The sequence below is a fragment of the Hyaena hyaena genome, unplaced genomic scaffold (genome assembly GCF_003009895.1).
Source record: "Hyaena hyaena isolate Hyena2069 unplaced genomic scaffold, ASM300989v1 scaffold_232, whole genome shotgun sequence".
In the NCBI taxonomy this organism is placed as follows: Eukaryota; Metazoa; Chordata; class Mammalia; order Carnivora; family Hyaenidae; genus Hyaena; species Hyaena hyaena.
The window spans coordinates 1,245,416-1,269,282 of NW_024080864.1; positions in this window are offsets into that span (position 1 = coordinate 1,245,416).

Here is a 23,867-nt window from a genome sequence, read left to right on the forward strand (position 1 = left end):
AATACATTGTAGGGTTTGATACAAGGAAAACTTTGTCTTCCTTAAGAAACAGATGTTGTGTTCTTCTCATCTAACATTTGTCCTGTTTCACTGCTGTTTGGCCACTCTGTAGCTATAAGATGGATTTCTGGGTTCCTTCAGAGGAAACACAATGACCTGTATTATTGGAATATTCACTTTCTTTTCACCAACTTCCTTTTTCAAACTCTAAATAAAAAGAGAAGACTTTATCACCTTTGCACTTGTTATTAAAATAATTCAAGTCCTTTTTGTAAATAGGCAGGGCATGAATAAAGGAAGGGAGGGAGGGAGACCACCAATCAAGGAGGCAAACATAAAATGGCTGCCATTTATAGTTTTTAAATGATGGAAGGATTTTGTTCTAATAACTGAAACTTTAATGAAATGCTGTACATAACCACTATCTCTAGGAAACCCTATTTAAAGCTGTGCCAAATAACAAAATGAATAAGAGCCGAGTGCTGAAATAAATGAACTTTTTGCAAGCAGAGGAGTCTTTCATCTAATGGTCCTTGTTCACTACAACTGAAGGTTCCCCAAGAGTAAACATAAATCACAAGGATTTTTGCTCAGTCTAGTCCTATGATAAGCACTATAGTAAAATAAAAATGTCTGACTATGACTTACACTCTCATCATGACAATGCTTTAGACTATTTTAAGCGATGTTGTAATAACAACTGAAAACACTGCATGGTATGATTTTACACCAATTTGCAATTCAGGTTAACCTTGAACTGTTAACTGTGGCAAGGGTAACACATGGTGAGAGTTCTTCCCTGGTCATGTCAGCATCTTGGGATTGAGAACCATCACATGACAGCACTGCCATCTTTGATAACTGACCATAGGTCTAAAAGCCACCGAGATATTGAACAGAGCTGAGAATTGCAGGAGCCTTTCTCACTTTGTCAAATGTTTCAAGTACAGTGAAATTTTGGAGAATATACTTTAGAAATAATGTTTGTCAGTAGGTTATGTCCATTAATGTATGTCCTGTGAGTTAACATAAGGATTTTACACTAACCATTGTAGTTGGCCTTCCCTTCTTTCAGTTGCAGACATCCTGAGAGAACAAGGCATTTCACTTAATTAGAGAATGAGCTAAAATAGCAATGTGAGAATAAGGAAAATAAACATTGAAGCCACACAATGCTAAACACAGATCACCACTGCTATATTTGCAAATGAAATCAGCTAAAGGAAGGAAAGTATAAACTTACAAGGCAATGCATGCACGAAGTAAAATGAGCACCTGGGGAAGGAAAAAGAACCTAGAAGCACCTTCCTTCAGGTCTTCCTTTTGGAAAGGACTAGTAACAGAGTGATCTGTCATTAATACTCCACCTCCTTATAAAACGATATACATTTAATACAGGACATTACTGGTAGCTATAGAGGGCATATACTTGGTTGTGCAGAAACCACAAATGTTAGGAATATCACTAAATAGTGAATCCTTGTAGATTTACAAGAGAAGAAATGTATTCATTTTCCCTACAAATCTTAAGTGGCAACTGCTATATACTAAGTGCTGTTCTAGGCTCAGGGATCTAATAGTAAATAAAACAGACCAAATGTCTTTTCTTATGGAGTTCATATTCTAGTTGGAGAAATATGAATATTAAAATAAATCAGTAGGGGTCCCTGGGTGGCAAAGTTGGCTAGATGTTGTACTCTTGGTTTAGGCTCAGGTCATAATCTCACGGTTTTGTGAGTTCAAGCCCTACGTTGGGCTCTGTGCTGGCAGTGTGGAGCCTGCTTGGGATTCTCTCTCTACCTCTCTCTCTGCCCCACCCCACCCACACTCCCTCTGTCTCTCTCAGAAATAAACTTAAAATTATAAAATAAAATAAACAAGTAAATTATTAGCTATATTAGAAAGAAGTAACTATGTTAGAGAAAAATATAGCAAAGAAGTCTGCAAGGGTACGAGTTAGGGATGGAGACTGTAGCTCTCAATCTGTTGGTTAAAAAAATGACCCTGAAATGACTTTTTAATGAAGATTCGAATGGATTGAGCCATGTACATATCATGCAGAAAGGAAACCACTTCCTCATTTAAATTGAAATGTGCTGGGGGAAGAAAGTATTTTCTATATTCCTAGACCATGCCTCTCAAGCAGCAGCATGTAGATGACAGAATAGTAGGAAGGGGAACCAAAGCCAACAAGTGGAAGAAAAAGAACACATTTTTATGTTGAAAAAAAATAGAGAAAAGTAAAGCATCAGAACACATAGATTTTTAAGACAAAAATGGAGGCGTTAAAAAAATTATATTTGACACCATAATTCCAGGCTACTCCCCCAGACACCAGGCGCACATGTTCAGTTTCTTCTGGCATGAAAAGTTTCAGTGTAAGAGTTAGAGAAGTCCTCATCTCAGTGCTGCAAAAGTAATGTTAGGGTGATGACTGAGTTAAGGGGAATTCAAGGTCACTAATATCCACTGGGTTTATCCTATGTGCAAGACATCATTGACACAGCATGTGGGCTGCTCCTAATCTCACAATGGTATGCTTGGATTTTACATAAATCTAAGCTACACTAAATAGGTGGGAAATCAGTGAATGGAGTGGGAAGGTTGTGAACCTAAGGACTACAAGATAGACTTTAAAAAAATTTTTTATTTAAACTAGTGCATCCTTCACTGATGGCAGTGGAGAAAAAGAGACCATGAGTCAAAATGACCAATATTCAAATAAAATAATGACTCTGTCCTCTGGGGTCATGGGGAAACTGCTTAATTTCAGATACTTCATTTTAAATGAGTTATGCACCAATAAAAACATGTAAATTCATAATATGGTACCTATCCACCTTTCTTCTTAGAAGACTAACGGTTTAATATCTTTTAAAGAAAGGTGTTTGGGATGCCTGGGTGGCTCAGTCAGTTAAGCATCTGACTTCAGCTCACGTCATAATCTCATAGTTCGTGAGTCTGAGCCCCACGTCAGGCTCTGTGCTGACAGATCAGAGCCTGGAGCCTGCTTCAGATTCTGTCTCTCCCTTTCTCCCCCTCCCTGCTCATGCTCTGTCTCTCTCTGCCTCTCAAAAATGAATAAACTCTAATATTTTTAAATTAAAAAAGATAAAAAAGAAAAGGTGTTCATTGAAAAAAAAAAACAGCCTGAGTATATGTAACTATTTTCCTATTTTTATTATAGTTTTAAAATTAAATATAAAATTAAAGATAATGTAATTCTTAGTTCAAATGAGTCGTGTTATGATTTTAGTAATTTTGGATCCATTGATAGGTGTGATCCATCACAATGTCGTTCAAAAGAGATGATTTCATTTATTGTATGAAAGCTGTTTGAGGAAATCAGTAGAAAAAAATTTAAATGATTTTCCTGGAGAGATTTCATGCCATTAACTTTAAAGCACCTCCAGGGACCCTCTTGGACCTGAGCGGCAGAAACGAGTGTGAATGAAGCAGGCTGTTCCGGGGTGGAAACATTTCATGAAGTCACTCTCAAAGTTCACCTGTAATGTCAAAGGTCAGCTATAGCTGATAGCTCTTGAAGATATTCCCACAATACTGAATCCATTGTTAAACTACACTTTCAAAGCTTTCTGATTAGGGAAGCTAAAATTAAACTTTGAATGTAAAATCTGAACTCTCCCTAGGGCTGACTATACGGGATGTTTTGAAAAGTTGCTTCTAGCACTCAAGAAGAATTTCTGTCTCTGTGCTCTTGTTTTCTGGAACGATGTCCTCATGGATCAATCACATTCTTTAAGGGCTGAGTATATTCCCAAAATATCCATTTTTTTAATCCAAAGCACATGAGAATAATTTACATATAAATGAAGAAACATGCCACCCTTTCAAAATGTCATTTTCTTGACATAGAGTCCAATGAATTGCTACAATTTTAAAGCTTTAATAGACTCAAGGTTAAATAAATGGCATGTTATTTTTAAGAAAGGTTTCCAAAGCACACAGGTTGCCTTGTTTTGCGGACAATGTTTCTTAAATATTTGGGTTAGGATATGACACCAGAGGCTTTGCCAGTGAATACTCTGTAGAAATATAAAGTCTAATAAATCTGTGAAAATGAGTCCCAGATGTGGCTTATGGCCGATTTCCTCTTCTTAAAACATATCTAGCATATAAAGGCTAATTCTAAGAGCAGAAATCTATTGCTGAGTGATAGAATGAGGTAAATTCAGTTATTTTCACCAATTTTTGTGCACTACTCTATGAAATACCCATTGAAGGTCCTGCAGGCTGTACAAAGAAGAGCAGATTTCCTGAAGAATATGAGCAGTCAAGTAGAGTAAGGCAGGTAAAAACCCATTCATTTACTTATTCATTCATTGAACAAGTAAGTATACAACTGAGCCCCTCCTCAATGTTAGATACTCTTGGGGTGATATCAAGAGAAGTGAGATTTGGGTCTTGTTCTCTAGTGCTTTTTTATCATCAGCAAGGGGGAGAGATTGGTAAACAGTAAGAAGTGTGTTAAAATTTGCTAATGAAGCTCAGAGGAGCAGCCACAGCAATAATCTAATCCTTAGGTGTGGGCCCTGAAGGAGGTAGGTGGCATTGTAAAAGAAGAATTACTAAAGGAGATGGATGTGAGGCTGCTTAGGGAAGGGTGATCCCAGCAGATGAAGCTGGCTGTGCAAAGGTAGGAGAAACAAGCAGGAAACAGAGAACAATGAGTTCCTTGTTCCTACAGGGAGTCTTATGGGACATAGCAAACACAGAGAGAGATCACTTGTGAGAGAGGCAGGAGCTGGGTCACTGGTAACTTCCGTTATAGCCAAAAGCCCAGCTCAAGAGTCTGTATTTTATCTTCAGGCCTCTGGGAAGCTGTTGAAAGATTTTAAGCAAAAGATTTTGAAAAACATGACAGTGTAATATAATACTACCATCCTTATTTATAAACTAAGGCAGACATTTTCAATAGTTGGACAGTTTCCAGTTTATTTCTCTTGATCCCACTGGAGACTCGTGGTTCTCTGTGCCCTTGAAGTTAACAAAGTCACATTGCTTTGAAAAATAAAATAGGATTCCTATTTTCTGGGTGGAAGTATTTAATTGCAACTGCATGAATCTCTAAGCCTTTTTTCTGTTGTGGGGGTTATAGACACCTGTGGTTGATTCGGAGGTGCTGCTCTGAGCGATCACATGAAGACTGCTGGCCTGACAAGTACCCAGATTCACAGTGGGACTGTTTGTTCCTGAAGTATTACTCTGTCTACCCGAGTAATAGGAATATTCCTATAATGAACAAGCTATTAGCCCTATTTTGTAATTTGTTCAATGAAAACTAGTTAAATATGCTCTTTCTTAGAACTGCTCACCTTTCAAAAGTAAGTTTCCTTAAAACATGGAAAGAGCCTAAGTGTCCATCAACAGATGAATGGATCAAGAAGATGTGGTTTATCTATACCATGGAATACTACATGGCAATGAGAAACAATGAAATCTGGCCATGTGTAGCAACATGGATGGACCTTGAGGGTGTTATGCTGAGCGAAATAAGTCAGGCAGAGAAGGACAAATATCATATGTTTGCACGTATAGGAGGATTAGGAGGAACTTGACGGAGGAACAAGGGGGAGAAGAAGGGCGGAAATGGTGGGGGAAAGGGAGAGAGGCAAACCATGAGAGACTCTTGAATGCTGACAAAAACTGAGGACTGATGGATGTGGGAGGGAGGGGGGGGGCATGGAGGAGGGCACTTTGGGGATGAGCACTGAGTGTTATGTGGAAACTAATTTGACAATAAACTATTTGTAAAAAAAAAAAAAAACAAAAAAAAACAAAAGTAAGTTTCCTATACTGCTAAACCAAATAACCCCTGCTAGATTCTAGAAGTGGCAGTTGATAGAGCTTCTGTTTCTTTACTTACTTATAATTGGTTTTTGTTTCAAAAATGCATAGTACAAAGAAGAGGCTTTATATTTATTTTAATAAGTTTTAGAGCTGCATATTGGTAATATGGTATCAGTATTACAATATTTTAGAAGAATAGGTTAGCTTCTATGCATTTTATTCTTTATATGTTCTGACTGCTGCTTGCTTATTGCCTGCTTCTCAGCACTAATTGTTCTCTACCTAATATATCAAAAACTATATGGAAACATTGGAGAATGTAAGGGAAGCCAGAAGTCTTCTTTCTAGGGGATGCATCTAAACATATCCTTTAAAAATGTGAAAATTCACTGATTAGCCATTCTTCAGACATGGTTTTAAACATTTTGTACCATCGGGGGTTTATTTTTGGATGACAAAGGAGAAATTGCTCATTCTTATGCTTATAGAATCAGATAATTTACCCCATTTAAAATGTTACATGGGCTCAGTCTCAGGAGAGGAATATACTACGTCCATGTACTACACAAATAAGATATTTCTGAAAAGATGGTAGTGTAGGAAACACTTCCTGAAATGACAAGATATACATTTGCCTGTAAAATCGGCATGCCTTAGCTAATCCTTTGAGATTTGGTCAGGATGATCCCTTGGGTGAAGAATCTAACCCTTCTGAATTGCATGAAAATTAGAAAACAAATGAAGATGTCATGGATGGAATTTCATTTTCAAAAGAACCACAGAGATGGAAATCACTAGAAAGGAAGATGTTTTTTAAAACTTTTTTTTTTCTCCTTGTCACTCACAATTAATTTCAGATGTGTGTTTTGCATAAAGCACAAAATATACTTAGGTTTGAGTCCTCATTTAGAAAAATCTCTCAGTGTTGTTTTGTTTCGTTTTTGAAAAAAAATACTACTTCAAACAAAGAAGCATCTTAACGTGAAACTGATATCAGTGGCCAAGGAAAGCATTTTATTTTAGATCTTATGTGTACTGGAAAAGGAAGCAAAATCTATTCCTCACTCTCACATGGTAACTATATCTCAGGAGAGTTAAGTCCTCAGGACAACAGGGCATGTAACTGTGAGATATTTTACACTTGGCTTACCCATTTTGTAAAATCACAGATAGTGATTAGCCCAGAGGATTTCCCTCATTTCATTTTCAGTGGTGTTCTGCTATTGGTAAATATTTAAATGTGTGATCTAGTTGCCCAGTTCAGAGAAAGAAGCTGTCACTTTGCAGATTCCAGACTGCACTGCCCTAGGGGTCCAAGCTGGCGTGGCCCCCGTGGGAGTTGCCAGGTCACAGAGGAAGTGGCTGTGCCTGGTGGCAGGAGGTGTCAGACAGGCTGCTGAGCAGAGGATCTCAGCAGCTCTGAGGGCAGAAGAGAAAGGCTGCCATGAGAAGGACTTAGCTGAGATCCCAGAGGAAACTCAGAGTCAAAGAAATTTGAGGAGAAAAAGGTCTCATAACATTTCAGTTCCCCAGGGTTGGAGCAACAGGCTTATTGATAGAGAAACAAATAAAAGCCCCATTAGTTAACATAACTCTTCGATAAAAATGCATTCCCTGGCAGCCACAATACCCTGAAACAGTCACTCTACTGAGATTGAGGGATGTCACTTAGGAGCAAAGGACATCTAACTTTGAGGGAATGACAATAAGTGACATTTACTGTGTAGTCATTTTGTACCAGACATTGCTGTTAGTGCTTTATGGGCATTAGCTCATTCAGTCTTCGCAACCACGCTCTTGGGTAAGTATTACAATTTGCCCCACTGCGCACATACAGAATGAAGGGCACAGAAAAATGAAGGAACTTGCCCAAGGTGATACACGTCCTATTGAGGAGAGTCCGAATATAAACCTAAGCAGCCTGCCTCCAGAACCCTCACTCTTAACCACCAAACTTTACCAGCCATGAGAGATGAAATACCAAGCAGAAAATCCCCTTTTTGCTTCCAAGAGGAGGCACGAGTTATATACATGAAAAGGTAACAACTATGAGATTACAGAAAATGATAGATGCCAAGCGAGTGCCAAGAAATATCTAGTTGTTGAAATAAGTCCATAGAAAGAGGTAAGAAGAAGCAAAAACTTGAGAGGTGTATCCTTGAATGGGACGTGTGGTGTGGAGAGAGAATGTGAGTGGGCTAGTCTCCGAAGCGCGGGCGTTCAGATCCCAGCTCCGCCACCTGTAAGCTGTGCACACGTGAGTCAGTTACTTTGTTCTTTGTGCTGTAGTTCCCCTGTCTGGAAGGACAGAGAACTTACTGCAAAGGATCTTCATGAAGATTAACCAAGATTTGTCAAGTATAGGTCTTAGCATGGTGCCTGGCACAGGGTGAATATTTAATATATTTATGATTCTCCAGTTGAGGGTTGATGGGAAGAGGATTTCAGATGAGGGAGAAAACCACATAAAGGAAACCTGTAAAGGCCAGAAGTAGAATTTCCATCAGCTCAGTTCAAGCTGGCTGGCCAGATTAGGTGTTAGACTTGAGCTTAGAAGTAAGAGAGAAACCGCCTTGGACATTCACTAGGAGGTCCCAAAGCTGTGAAGAACTGCATGTGGTTGACTAATCAGCACTATGTGCTTTGTGCAAGTCTGCGAGTATAGAAGAGTTAGAAGGAAAGCCTATTCTATTTGCGGTGATGCAGACTGGAGCCTGGAGAAAATGGAATGACTGACCAGAGGAGCAGAAACTAAGGATTCATTCATTAATCAAAGAAACATTTGTCAGATACCAAGCAGGTGCCAGTCTCTACTGGGTTGTTAAGGTGAGCAATGAATGAGGTAGAGATAACTAGGAGCCCCAGAAAACTCATTCTTGGGAGGGAGATAGACAAAAAAATAACATACACAGCCATATTTAGGAACCCAAACAAAAAGCAATGTACAAGCTGCAGGGGTGGGTGAGTGCACAGAAATTTGGGCCACAGCACAAGGCGTGGGTGGAAAACACTTCTAAGAAGAGATAGCCTGCCACTGAGTCTCACGGGAAGGGGCAGGTCTCACCAAGCAGATGGGGGGAGGGTTGGGGACCTCCTGATCAGAGTGAACAGTGGGGAAAAAAGCTGATGTGAAATAAGAGGACATATTGAAGGAGCTGAAAACACTTTCCATAGACAGGGTACAGTTGGGGTGCAGCATGCAAGGTTGAGGAACCATGTTGTAAAGTCTCTGGAGACCCATGGAAGAATATGTAGAGGAGGGATGGGCTTGACTTTCCCCTATAGAGAGGCCTCCACAAAAGGAGAACGGGGTAGGTGGTCATTGCATGGAGCTCAGGTGAGATATAGTTTCAGTGTCATTGGGTGACAAAGGGAGGGACTCAGTTGATAAACTATGACAAAAGCCTAACGAAGAAAGGTAGATCACCACATTCTCCTTAGCTCAAGTAAAGGTGGCGAAGTGATGGGGAAGAGGAAGGCCCTAGACAGATGCTCAGGGTGATTAAAGCCTCAGAACGCTCAGCTCAGCTGACTCTCCCTAATGCTTTCTCCTGTACTCCTCCACATTGTCCTTCTCCCTCTGGGATTCCTCCCCTCATCACATAACAGGGAAATGCAACTGGAGGGCAGGGGTCCTGGAGAGACAGCCCAAACAGCAGGGGGCAATACAGAGACAGTAGGAGATAAACCAAAAGAGATTCAAGGAGCCAGGCAGTATTTTGCTAATGTCACTAAGAAAATGAATATGAAATAGATCTTATCTATAAATATAAACACATGCCTGTGTGTGTGGATTAAACAATGATCTCCCCTCTCGGTCAGAATGGTCTTTTCTAACATACTGAGAAATGAAGGTGTTAGAGACTTGGATGGGTGATATTTGGCTTCCCCCTTTTAAAGATGGGTTATGTTTTGATTTTTAGAGGAACATAGGTGAGAATGCATTCCTTTTTTTAATTTTTTGTATTAATTTTGAGAGGGGGTGGGCAGCGTGAGCAGGGGAGGGTCAGAAAGAGAAGGAGATACAGAATCCGAAGCAGGTTCCAGGCTCTGAGCTAGCTGTCAGCACAGAGCCCGACGTGGGGCTCGAACCCATGAACCCTGAGATCATGACCTGAGCCTAAGTCAGCCGCTTAACTGACTGAATCACCCAGGCTCCCCGAGAATGCATTCCTGATCTGGGGAATGCGGTGGCTGCCTGTCACTCAAAGGATCCTGTAAGGGACTTCAGCTTGGCCAAGGAGGCCTGGATGGGCTGGGCTTGGCTGCATTTCCCACTACTGTGCCTGGCTCCATGGTGGGGCGGAGGAGCATCTATCTATCTAGTTAATAATACTATGTTAATATTGATTTGTTAATTGTAACAAAAGTGTTACATTCATGTAAGATACTAACAATAGAGGAAAGTGGGTGTGGAGTACATGGGCTCTCATTGCAATCTTTCCATAAATCTAAAGCTTTTAAAATAGGAAGTTTATTTTAAAGAAACTGTGTAAGTCTATAGATTTAATTTAAACCAGTAGAATTAAATAGAAAGATCTTACTGATATAAGCTGATATTTAAGTATTAAAAAAAAAGACATAGTATTCTTCATTTATTAACCTCTATGACAAATTGCTTTCTCTACATTTCTTGAGAAAATATTAGCTCAAGTTAGACATCATCAATTAAAACCAGGTTAAAATGTTAAGAAACTGCTGAACCTAGGACTCATTTAAAGAACATATGACTCATATGATTCTTTTAAAAGGCAGAAAACATTTACATGTGATATGCATTATCTACATGGATATATCTTTCAAAAGGACAGAGAAAAGAAGCTTAGTGTTCTTACACACACACACACACACACACACACACACACACACACACACACACAGAAAAAAAAAACAGCACAAATCAGGGAAGAAATACAAAGTTTTAAACCATCCAGAAAAAGGATAGATTTCAGCAAACTGATAAGATGTTATCATTTACTCATGGTTTTCGATCCGAGCAAACAATGCATGTTTGCCTATCCCTACATCCCCAAATGGACCCATGCAAACTGTGTCGCATGAAATGCTTCTGACGGTGAAAGCAATCCAGACCCATTCTAGGGTTAAACCTCTCTTACTGCAGGTGCACTCACTAGTTACATTTCAGAGTTGCAGCCACAAAGAACCAGCATCATCCAAGTACCAGCCCTTTGATTGCTGCATTGTTTTCTTCTAACAATTACAGTCCTTCAAACACTTTATATGTGACAAGGTGTGAGTTTGCTTCCTTCTTGTCACCCCTTGGAGACATCTCCAATAGGTATGCAGTCCCAAAGTGAGCACAATCCTCCAGCTGGTGTCTGAATGATTCAGGGACAAGTGCACTCATTACCTCTTTAGTTTGGGTCATTTGAGTTCTATGAGTGTCGCCCAATTGTTATGTGAAATCTCCAAAATGCCTTCCATACTTTACCTTCAAAACTGGATGGTACATACAAATTACTACACTATCTGTGATTACTGTGAATGAGGTTGGCACATTATTCTTTGGTTGTAAATACCATAGTTGGCTTTCTGGGAGTGTCAAGTATTCATGTATCACAGCCCTTCTATGATGACACAGTCAGAGGTGCTTTCAGATATAAGGAAAAAACCCACCTTCTTCTTTGTTCGTTCTAGCTATGCAGATAGAAAATCAGAACCGAACGTAATGGTGGAAGGTGAGCACTCTTTTAACCTCAGTGCTTAATCTATTGGTATTTTCTGAGCACTGTAAAGTACATGTATTCCCATGAGAAATATTACTGCCTGTCAATAAACAATGATTTCATACAAAATTAATAATTTAAGAACACTTTAAAGTTGAAGTGGCAAAGAATAGATTTTTTCTACTTTTTATAGAAAATAGGTAAATTAGTACAAATTTCATTTGTAAATTGTGAAAACTGTTGGAATAAAATGACATAATGCAGATGATAGGTTTCCTTGAAATGCACTTAAAGTCCTGTTATTGATCCATCTGACTCAGCCCCATCAATTCTACTAACCAAGATACAAATATTTTAAACGTTAATGCTTTCAGGAATATACAACACTAATAAGTATGCCAAAAATGAAAAAATCCAAGGGGAAAAAAAAGTAATAAATGCCCGCTAAATTTCCAACTAAAATAAGTAAGCTACTTGGTGATAGTACTGGTATCTTTAATCTAGAAAGACAAATGGCATTAGTCTTAGAAGTTTATAATGGACTTAGATTAAATAATACAAGTAACAGCTATAGAATTTGTAGATCAGCATGAGGAGAGGAAAAACATATTAATCAAGTAGACATGTTAACAAAATAAGAGATTATCCAAGATTACATTTGAATAAATTAGCAAAGGAAAATATATCCATAAAAAATATCTAATTTTTAGGTCCTTTCAAAAGAAGGATCTGTTTTGTAGACTAATTCATACAAATGTCCCATAGATAAGTACTCAATCCTTCTCTTCAAATGTATTGTAGTATATATGAAACAACAATCTGCTTCTCCCTTCTTTTTATTTGAGATTTTTTTAAAGAAATGTGAGAATGAAGGAGATTTTTTTCCATGCTAGACACAAGGTTCCTACACATACTGCTTTGTTGAGGCAAAGCACAATGCAAAAGGAACTAGGAACCTTAATTTAAGAACAATAGGTGGCTGATGTGCTAGTTGCTTCCTGAACAGTGTACTCAGCAGTTCTGGAGAACTTATTGATGAGTTAAGTGTGAAGAATCAGGTTCTGAAAAGCTCTTCATTTTTGAAATGAAACCTTTTTCTACCGCCCCCCACCTTTTATGCGTGCCTGTCTTGACAGAAGCTCTGAAGAAACCAGGGCTACAGAAGGTGTGGAGAAAGCATGAAGCTCAGATTACCCAAAGGAGCCACTCATGACCAGTCTGAATGAAAAGAGATTCTGAGGAAAGGAAGGGGGATCACCATAATCTTTAAAATTCTTCTGATGTGTTAGTGCTTTCAAAGTAGTAGCTTTTCTCAAGGTAAAGCTGTTTGATACAGATGAACTCATCTGCCAATCAAAGATATTTTTTTTTTATTCATAGCCCAGTCAAACACTTGACTATTCTAATATTACAATCAAATTCTTAGTGTCAATATGTAACAGCCAATTCATCTAACTGTGAGAGATAAATTAAGAAATGATAGGAAAATAGAAAATTGCACAGAGCCTTTATATCCTATATTCTAGAATTCCATTCTTTTTGGTTTATATAGTATTTTTTAAACTATCAGAGGAAATGTTTTGGAGGGGAAAATAGGTAACAGTTCTATCACACATCCTTAAATAAAAAGCTTATTTAAACTGCTTGTCGTTTTATAATCATTTTCATGATTTCTACTATCCTTATTATATGAATTTAGGCTTGAAACATTTCAGGCACAGGGAAACAGTCTTGTGAACTGAAAAGAATTGGCAGATCCAAGTGGGAGCAGCCTCCCTCAGATGTTTGACTTAAACTTCCTTTCTTACACAATAAAAGTCCACATACAGACTCAAGAACATCTGCCTCTAAGAGATGGATCTCCTTAAAAGTCACACCGGGCTGCATCACTCTACACTACTGCTATCATTACCAATGGAGCAAAGTCAGGATTCAAAAACCCTGTGGCATGATGAGCCATGAGAGGCAAGTATAGGAAAGCGCTTTTAACTCTAAGAAAGTAACTTAGAAAAAAATAGAGCATTTTTCTATAAGAAACATATTTTTATTCAGATTATCCTTTCATGAATATCTCAATGTCTTAAATGGTATTTAATGAAATTTTAATAAAATCTGATACATGGAATTTCTTTTGATTATTAACTGACAATAGCTTTTATAATTTCACCAGTTTTCAAATATACTATGACCTTCATATAAAGCTTTATATGACTTCATATAAAGTTTTCAAATATACTATGACCTTCATATAAAGAAAGGAATGGAGAAGGAGAGGAAGTAAAATGCATCAAACACCTTAAGGTGTTATGATTTTTATATATCTCATTCTTCTTTATGTGCTTCCAAAGGGCAAATTTCCTCCCAATCAGTATCACAAGGTGTGCTTTCCCTAAGTAAGTTGGTCATACCTAACAGACACTGGGATTTGTGCGTAAGCTTTCTAATTTACACTAGCATCTAGAAAGCTTAAGGAAAATTTATTTATTTTTTATTTTTATTTTTACTTTTTAGAGAGAACTTTAAATTTTATCTCTCTCTATCTCTATCATCTCTCTCTCTCTCTCTCTCTCTCTCTCTCTCTCCCCCCTTGCTGGGGAGGGTTGTATATGGACTAAGAACACAGTTTCCATCCTTCCTTAGGCTTCCTCTCAGCCTGTCCTATCTTCTAATCTGTCTTCCTCATCTCCACCATTCTAGTTGGCCCTGTCAGACCAAAGTCCCCCTCTCCTACACAGAGTAGCTTTCACCCTCAATTAACTTGAGCACCTACCTGAAGCCAAATTCTCACAGGGCTCTTTTCCTATGCCAAAGTATCCCTTACAGATACTTACAGATACTCAAAGTATCTCTTACAGAGCAGGCATTTCTCTTCCCCAAGACTTTGGTGTTATTTGTTAAGGTGATATAAGTTTCTTCACCTTATTACATATGCATATAAGTCTTAACATTACATCCTGTTTCCTTCTTCTCTTCCCTCATCATTCTTCTTTAAATGTTACAGCTATATATCTTTAATGGCTGCCTTAAATGCTGCCTGGAAAAAGGCAAGGTTTAAACAAATAAATAATAATTTACCTCACTGAATACTCACAGCAAATCTGGCTGATTGGTACTGTTGAATTTGGTTTTTATGTATGAGGAAAATGATGCTCATGAAACTTAGGTAATTTTCTCAAAACCAACCAGTTAACATCAGACTTAAATGTGAACTTAGCTCAGTATGGCTCTACAGCATGGGCTCCTTCCCATGCATCATACTACTTACCTGCTAAGAAGTATGGGTATGAGACTTTTCAAATGCTTTGTCACAATATATGTGCTATCTCCTCTTCCTCCCTAGATTCTCATACTACTTGCTATTGGGATGGGAAAATGAGGGCTGGATGGGGTCTTTAGCACAGTGTCTTGCAGCCATTTATGATATATGATACAACTAATTCACTTTAAAACATTTTCTCCTGGGGTGCCTGGGTGGTTCAGTTGGTTGAGCATATTAATCTTGGTTTCAGCTCAGGTCATGATCTCAAGGTTGTGGGATCAAGCCTGTGTCAGGCCTTGTGCCAAGCATGAAGCATGCTTAAGATTCTCTCTCCCTCTCTCTCTCTTTCTCTTTCTCTCTCCGTCTGCCTCTATCCCACTTGTGTACTCTCTCTCTTTAAAATAAAAAATAAATAAATAAAAATAAAAAACACCTTCTCCAGACCTCACTATTTCCATCAAATCCTATTGATTGAGCACCTACTTTCTGAGGAGAACTGTACTAAGCATTGTACGTAAAATATCTCATTTAATCCTACAGCAATATTATGAGGTAGGGTTCTAAGCCATATTTTCTAGATGAGGAAAAAAGAGATGCAACCACGGTTGTCTAACTCCAGAGTTCACCCACAACTGCCTCTCAGTGTTAATTAATATTGCTTCCTATGGATGACGTGGCCAAGTCTTCAAAAAGACAAGCAATATATAAGACATAAATATTTTTGTTTAGCATTAAAACATATGTCAGTTATGAAACCTCACCAGTCAGCAGATCATCAAACACTAAATTGTGCAGTCAAAGAAGGTCAAAGAAGGTTTCATGGAAGAGATGAACTGGTGGAAACAGGAGGACTTGGAAGGGTGGGTAGGGATTTGACAGGAAGAGCAGAGGGCAGAGCATCCCATGTAAGGAGATTAGATGGTTTCCTTTGAATAGTGGAGGGATTGACATAGTTAAAAAAGATAAATCTGGTTCAAGAACCCTAAGAATTAAATATAGATTTGGGGGATGGGGCTCCTGGGTGGCTCAGTCAGTTACGTGTCTGACTTTGATCTTACGGTTGGTGGGTTTGAACCCTGTGTCAAGCTCTGTGCTGACAGCTCGGAGCCTGGAGCCTGCTTCAGATTCTGTGTCTCCCTCTCTCTCTGCCCCTCCCCCACTCATGCTCTGTCTCTCAAAGATAAATAAATAAACTTTTTAAAAAAAGGATAGATTGGGTGAGACACAATTAAAGAGAGCTTGGAAGGTCAAGTAGAAAAAAACACATGTGTTATATCACGTACTCATTCCATAAAGATCTAGTACATGGGCCAGGGAAAATAAAGAGAACAGAATAAGAGAGAAATCCCTGAAGAGTTCCTGTTCACAGTTTTGGAGCAACCACTATGAAAGGCCTGTCCATATCCCTTTGGCAATACCATCCTGATGGAATCCGAGGCTAAGCATGGGCAGTACTCCACATAAGGTTTTGCCTGCATGGAGGCCAGGATGGAAATGCCAGGAATTAATTCCTAGAAGGAGCCATGGGCCCAGTGAAGATGAAAGCTCCAGTGTCTTCATTTCTTAGGACAATTCTGAAGCAAGTTCTACATCATCTCCCAGAGGTCCTAATAGGAATGAGCCCAGTTGCTCACCTCAGTTACGTGAGCATTAATGTACCCTGATGGGCATTTTCTCCATTATCTGTCTTACTTCCCCACTTCCCCACTAGTTTTTCCTCAGATCACCTCCTGAATAAGACATGTGCGCCTGAATCCTTGGCACTGCTTCTGAGGCAACCCAGCCCAGTACCGATACACAATAACTCTAGTAACAGCTCACCTGGAAAGGCACCAGTGTGCCAGATACCTTTCTAAGCACTTCATATATGGTACATCTCATCCTATCGACAGCCTCTGAGGTATAAACTATTATTCCTTCTACTTTACAAATGAAGAAACTGAGGCAGAGAGAGGTTGCATAACTTACCCAGGGTCACACAGCTAGGAAGCTGGGATCCAGGTTTGAATAAGGCATTCTGGATTAAGAATCAGTGCTCTTAGCCACTAAGTTAGCTGCCTCTCTGTATATGGACATGAACTACTGTATAGCAACACCAGTTATGTAGTAGGAAGTACAGGGCCTCTAGAGGAACAGAAGGGGTCTTCACTATACTTAAAGTTCGGGGAAGGCCAAGCAAACCAAATTCTGATGGATTAGAGGGTTTGCTATGGCAAAAGGCAAGATAGTGGAAGTGCCTTTCAACATAAGGTCCATCACACCACAGGGCACTGTCTTCTGACACCAAGGAGCCCCATCAAGGGTGCTAGAATGAAGGATATAGGGAGGCCAGGCGGGGCTATTGACTAGCCAGGCTCCAGATTGCCCAGCCCTTCTTCAAAAGTGCAGCATTTATGTAAAGCTGCTCCTCAACACTTGTCAGATCTCTATTAAATATTAGGTCACTGCCAAAGATTTTACTCCATGGATGGTTTCTGTGACTCAATAATACATGTTTGTAGCCTCTATGCTAAAGAATATATATACCCAGGGGAGCCTGCGTGGCTCAGTCAGTTAAGCATCTGACTCTTGGTTTTGGCTCAGGTCATGATATCACAGTTCATGGATCTGAGCTCCAAATCGGGATCCATGATGGCAGTGTGGAGCCTGCTTGGGATTCTCTCTCTCCCCCAGTCCCTCTCCCTCCCCCATGGTCTCTCTCTCAAAATAAAGTTTTTGGTTTTGTTTTTTTAAAAGGAAGAATGTGTATACCCCAAAACATACATATGTGATATGTTCTGTGGGATAATGAGGGGAATAACACCAATCATTTACACATGAAGTTAGAAAGGCAGAGGTCAAAGGAGGCAAGGCCTTATGCTTGCTGTGCTGTATGCAATGTAGAGCCAATGCATTTTCTAGGCATGAGAAGAGATCAAGGGAGATGATTCTTTCAGAATGTGATCTGATGGATGAGATGGATGAGAAAGAGAAGAGCCACAGGTGGAGTCTGGTTTCTGTCTGAGAGAAGTATCCTGTCTTTTGAAAAAAAAAAATATTAAAATGTAAATATTATAAATGAAGACACATACTTATGTTATAAATGAAGAAATGGGGCAACTAAATTAAACTTTTTTTTTTTTTTCTGGAAAGATAAAACACAGGTCTCTTCATGAAAAGAAAGATTCCTGTAAATAAAAGCAAAAGAGCTTATTTTAGTTTTACAGAAATAATTAATGTCTTTGTGAAGGAGGTGATCAGAGCAATAGCATTTGGATTTTGCAGATAAACACAATTCAGCAGGATGGCTACCTCCACAAACGCTGTTAGACTCTCCCCAGTATCAGAAAGCAAGATGCGTGGAAATTATTTATACTCAAGAAATTTTATAGAAATTTTATTTATCCAAAGACCTGGACTGTTTCCTGAAAAATAAAAACTAATCTTGAGAGCATTAAATTCCATGTACACCAATTTGGAAATGTAATTTTGTACTCTACAGCATCAACGCAGCACCTCCTATGTGCCAGGCACCGTGCTAGGAACAGCGAATGTAATGATAAAGGACACGAGTAAGACACCCAACACCTAAGGTGAGAGTTCATCCTTTATGAAACAAGAGCTTATTAAAAACAGGAGAGCACAGCAGCTTTCCAAAGGGTAGGTGACTCTTGCTGAGATGAGAGAGATGAGGAGGAATGCATTATTCCCCATAATTCAAGTGCAACCCAAAGCATTGCCTCTGGAATATGCGGAAAAGTTCCAAGAAGGTGATCTACAGAAGATGCGGTTTTGTCCTCCAAGTGATCTTGAGCTGGTGGGCAGCCCAAGGCTGGAGCGACCTGTAACTAAGCAACTAGATTACTTTAGGCAACCTGGCTACCCTGGGGTGGCAGGTGCCCTTCCAGGTATGTGACAGATTTTCTCGCTTAATTTTCACAGCAACCCTATGAAGTGAGAAGTATTTATTGCCCCGAGTTGACAAGAGGTAAACTGAAGCACAGAGAGGTTAGATAACTTACCAGAAATTGTACCCTTAGGAAACAGACAGCACACACTCAGGGCATGCATTTGAGGAGACTCTTCCCCAAATTAGATAATTATATAAAAAGCTTAGTACCTTCCTGGATTAAAGAACCTTTCAAAGGTGATATTTATTATTATATTTATTATACATATAACATAAGTTTGCTTGTTTCATCTCAGACCATGGCATAATAACGCAATTTGAATAACGCAAAATAATTAATACTCCAACCACGTAACCTTTGTTACTGATCTTTTTCATTGTACATACTCACTTATTGAGGACAACTCTACAGAGCACCTACCATGTGTGACACTGTGCCAACTGCTGGGTCTATAAAACAGAACAAAGTAGTCATGGCTACTCATGAATAGAATGCACTTGACATTGGCTACAATGAAGTCTCAAAGGTTAGCTTGGTCACAGAAAGTTCCCTGAAGTAAAAGGATACGCAGTGAAGGCTGAGCAGAACGTGGTCATCCTTAACATGGTGCTACCTCAATCTTAGGTATTCGACTGGTCTCAAAAATCAAACCTGTGTGGATTACTTGCCAGCAAATGGGATTTTTCAACAAGTATTTTCTTCTTTTAAAACTTGAATGCCAAGGACTCCACACCTAACTATGACTTGTGAGGTCTCTTCCACTACTCCCGACGCCATGGGATTCAACGTGCCCACTGTCCACTGCCAGCTTCCCTTTCCTCTCTAAAACATGAAGGGCTTCTCCATAATTAAGTAAATTATTAGCTTTAAATTTGCTGAGCAAATACACATACACAAACAAGCCAATGGCAAGGTTTCTGATACTGAGAACTTCATTCCCAGTGATTTCTTTAGACTGGATGGGCGCTAGCTGAGGGAAGATCCTGAAGATCTTTGACCAAGAGAAGAATGGGGACGATGTAAGGGCCACAAAAATGGTATGTGAGAAATATTTTCTAAGCTACTGTGAATATCCCCATTAATGGGCAGCAAGTTACCATATGATCTGTGAATAAGGCTGATGTTTTGTGAAGAAGGAAAACCTGAGTCTGAGAGACGGAGGAAGGGCTTTTCACAGGGGGGAGCAAATACTTCAGGAAGGCATCAGGGTTCAGTCTCTGCATAGTTTGTTGATCACTGAATTATTTCTCAGCATCCCCTTCAGTCAAAGGACAGTTAAGCCCAAACAATACAGAAACGAGTAATTAATCAGGTAAGATACAGAAACTTAGGTGTTTATAGCGTCATTAGTGATCATTTAGTTCAATCTCCTTACCTTCCAATTAAAAGGAAAACATGACAACTCTAAGGAAGGGAATAAGGAAACTCTCTTATAAGTGACTGGGACTGATTGGGACCTTATTTAGACATTTTGAGCTTCAGCAGAAATCTCACAAAGAAAGCCCATGAAAAGTAATTATGTGCACAGAACACCAAGAATATTAAGGAGGAAGCTCTAGTGACCTCAGAGAAAGTGCTGGTGATTAGAAAAGAGGAAAGGAATCCATATCTTCTCAACTCACTATATACTATAGGGTTTATAATCAACAGCTTAAGAAACCTATTTGAGAAGTTCCTTTAATTTGCTTCATATATTTGACACTCCTTCCCCTAGATATCATGAAAACACAAAAGATAATGTAAATTTGTAAATATTTAAAATAGGTAATGCCAATAATGGCTAAAGTCATATTACATTTTGTCATTTTCCATAAGTTTCTCAGAGATGGGTGACACTTGCAAGTAAACTTCAGAAGGGTTTTGAAGAAATCTTTGTAAAAGCAGGTTATATATATATGGAGAGAGAGAGAGAGACAAAGAGAGACAGAGATCTGTGACACTGCAACATAAACCACAGAAAGGTTCCTATCAAAAAGTGAACAAAGCTGAATCATTTGCCTTCTATTCCCCCTGTGATTTTTATGCATTTGAAGATAAAATTCAAAGCAAACATCTTAGAGCTTCCATTTGTCACCCGAGAGTTACTTCCAGGAAGCTTAGGAGATCTCACATTTCCAAAATTAGGTCATGACACTGGAAATACAATCTAATTAATATGTTCATACAACAGCCTCCACTGCTACCAAGTAGAAAACGCCGACAACAAATTCAATTCGGCATTCTTTGGAATCCCCAAAAACATAATCAACAGAAGAAATTCTAATGACAAAACAGTTTCCCAATTTAGTCATCAAGGATTACAGATTTTGTCACATATTTGCCCATTTTCCTGACATAACAGTGACTTTATACATTCATTATCACTGACTTTTTCCAACCTGCTTGATATCAAGCACTTCCATCTTCAGCAGCCTTTCCAAGTGTCCACAGAAACTGTTCCACAATTTGGCCAAGCTCCTTCACTTGCCTCCCCATGGTCCTCCCTCTGAGATACAATCTTGAATTCCACTTCTCAAAGAAAACAGAAGGTGTGAGACCAAAACTCCCTTGGTTCCTCCTTCTGCCTCCCTAATCCTACGTTATTCATTATTTGTATCCACCCTCCTTTTTCTCACTCCTGTCTGGGAGGAAGTCATGTCCTTCAATACCCTGATCCTCTCTCTGGACACTTCCTGTGGGGTGTGCCCCTTGACCCTTAAAAGTGCCTGGTATTCCTCACTCACTACTCTGCTCCCCACTCTCTCTCCCTTTTTCTGTCCTTGTCCAAAATTTTGCAATTCGTGTGCATTCATTTTCTTTTCTTTTATAACCTCTGAAATAGAACTCACTCTGAGATGTTCCCTTAAACTATTTTCCAAACTGTTGTGAATAACTACTAATTCTCAAATCCGTCAAGTATATTTTTAGTTCCTCATTTCTAGACTTCTTTAAAGTATTTGGACCAGCCATTTGTTTCTCTTTGAATTCCTGTAACACTTTGTATATACCTTTGTAGATCCTAATACGTTCCCTACTGTTCTGTACTTATTTGTTTCTGTGGCTGTTCTTGTCAATATTCTCTGAGTATCTTCAAGGCAGAACTGTTATCACATGTACCTGGGAGTCCCCTGTGCTTAAATCAATCAGTATGTCTCACATGTTCTAATCCAATTGAGTCAGAATGACATTTTTTGGAAGCTAATATATTGGGTGACTTCATGATTAAAATATTTCTCTGTCACTCTACACTGGCTTGAATTTCAGAAAATGTTAATATTCTTTACTTGTGCAAAAATATTTACGTTAACTTATATAAAATTAGATGATTTTGAAGAAAATAATAATGATGTAACAAAATCCAAAACTTCAATGATCTTTTATTGTCAGCAAAGCACTCTCAAAAACATTTCATCTGACTGTCAAAAGTGCCCTTCAAGGTGGAGGCGGAGCCCACGTCAAAGCAGGGTAATGGTTGTACAGTTTGATCATTGCCCAACAGCACAGCAAGCCAAGTTCAACTCATGCTTCCTCCCCTTGCCAAGTAGGTGCACAGAGGAAGGCATGTCCTTTCCTTTGCACAGAGGCTCTATCCATTCATGAAACATCACACTCTGCATTTCTAATTCATCTGCCTGAAGTGGGGCATCCTTCCTAAAATATCTGCCCAGAGAAGCACCTTTCTCTAATCTACAAAAAAGGACCCCACAGACCAGAGTGCCACTGAGAACATGATTCACCTCAAACTCCTTGTAACATTTCTCATTCTGAGAAAACACAAAAAGAGCTGCTGACATGGTTGAAGTGTAGGTCATGTGCTAACATAACCTGGAAGGGTTTCTCACGGAAAGGCTGCTGACATTCACTAGGCATCCCATTTACTTAACCCACTTGCTAACTGAGTGAAATTGCTTATTTTCTCTGCTCTTACTGTTAATCTGCTTTCCAGAAGGCCCGTAGACAGAGTGCTAAGGCATCTGCCACAGAATAACATATGGTGATAAAAACACACTGGATTTTAAATTGAGGCCAGACTTGGGTTTTGAGTGGATCAGCAACCCTACGTAATACATATGGGAACTTGAGCAAGCTATTTGCCTCCTCTGAGTGTCACTTTCCTCATCTGCAAATAGGGATTCAAATAAGACCCACCTCTAAAAGTTACCATTTCCATTAAATGATGTAATTAATGTGAAAACAGGTTTTAATTGTTTTTTTAATTTTTTTTTTTTTTTTTATTTCTGAGAGAGAGAGAGACAGCGTGAACAGGGGAGGGTCAGAGAGAGAGGGAGACACAGAATCTGAAGCAGGCTTCAGGCTCCAATCTAGCTGTCAGCACAGAGCCTGACGCGGGGCTCAAACCCACAAACCATGAGATCATGACCCAAGCCGAAATTGGATGCTTACCGACTGAGCCACCAAGGCGCCCCTCAAGAGGTTTTTGAACATTATTGTTTAGCAGTCTAATAATTTATTATTACCTATGTGTTATGAGAGTTTCTTTAAGAGTCTACTCTTCAACACAAAGCGGGAAAATCTGCTATAGTCACTTTCTACAGGTGATGAAGAGCTCAAAGAGCTTTCACCAGGTTGTATAAAGCATTAACACCAGAATTTAGAGTTAGAAACCTGAGGGGTTTTGTTTTTGTTTTTCCCTAGCCAATGACCTGACTATATAAAATCTCAATTATCCACCCTTGAAACAAATATGTATCCCACAATTTCACACGATATAAACTCTAGTTGAAAGCCTTCAGTAGGTTTACAGTCTGGCTTCTCCAACAATTAGAAACACCATCCAAGAGTCCATCAAGTGAGAAATAACTAAAGCAGTTAATTTATGGCTCAGAGTCATTAAAAGCTATTGTAAGGGAAAGATGGGAATGATGCTACAGCTAGACAAGGTATTAATGAACATTCATGGTGGTGGGGTATGACCAAAGGAGAAGAGGAAGGGGTAAAGTGTGGTTACTACAGAAGGAAGGAAGGAAGGAAGGAAGAAAGGAAGAAAGGAAGGAAGGAAGGAAGGGAGGGAGGGAGGGAGGGAGGGAGGAAGAGACTTCTAATCTGCAACAAGTGAGAAACTGGTTAAGGTCCCTCTTGGGATTTTCTTCCTCTCAGAATTCGAAACTATTCTTTTCCTTGACTTGCCTGTTTATCTTTGAACCCAGATACCTAAACATTAGTGGACAGAACTCAGTAATTGTTAGCTAAAAGGGATACAGAAACTATGAAGGGGAGTGG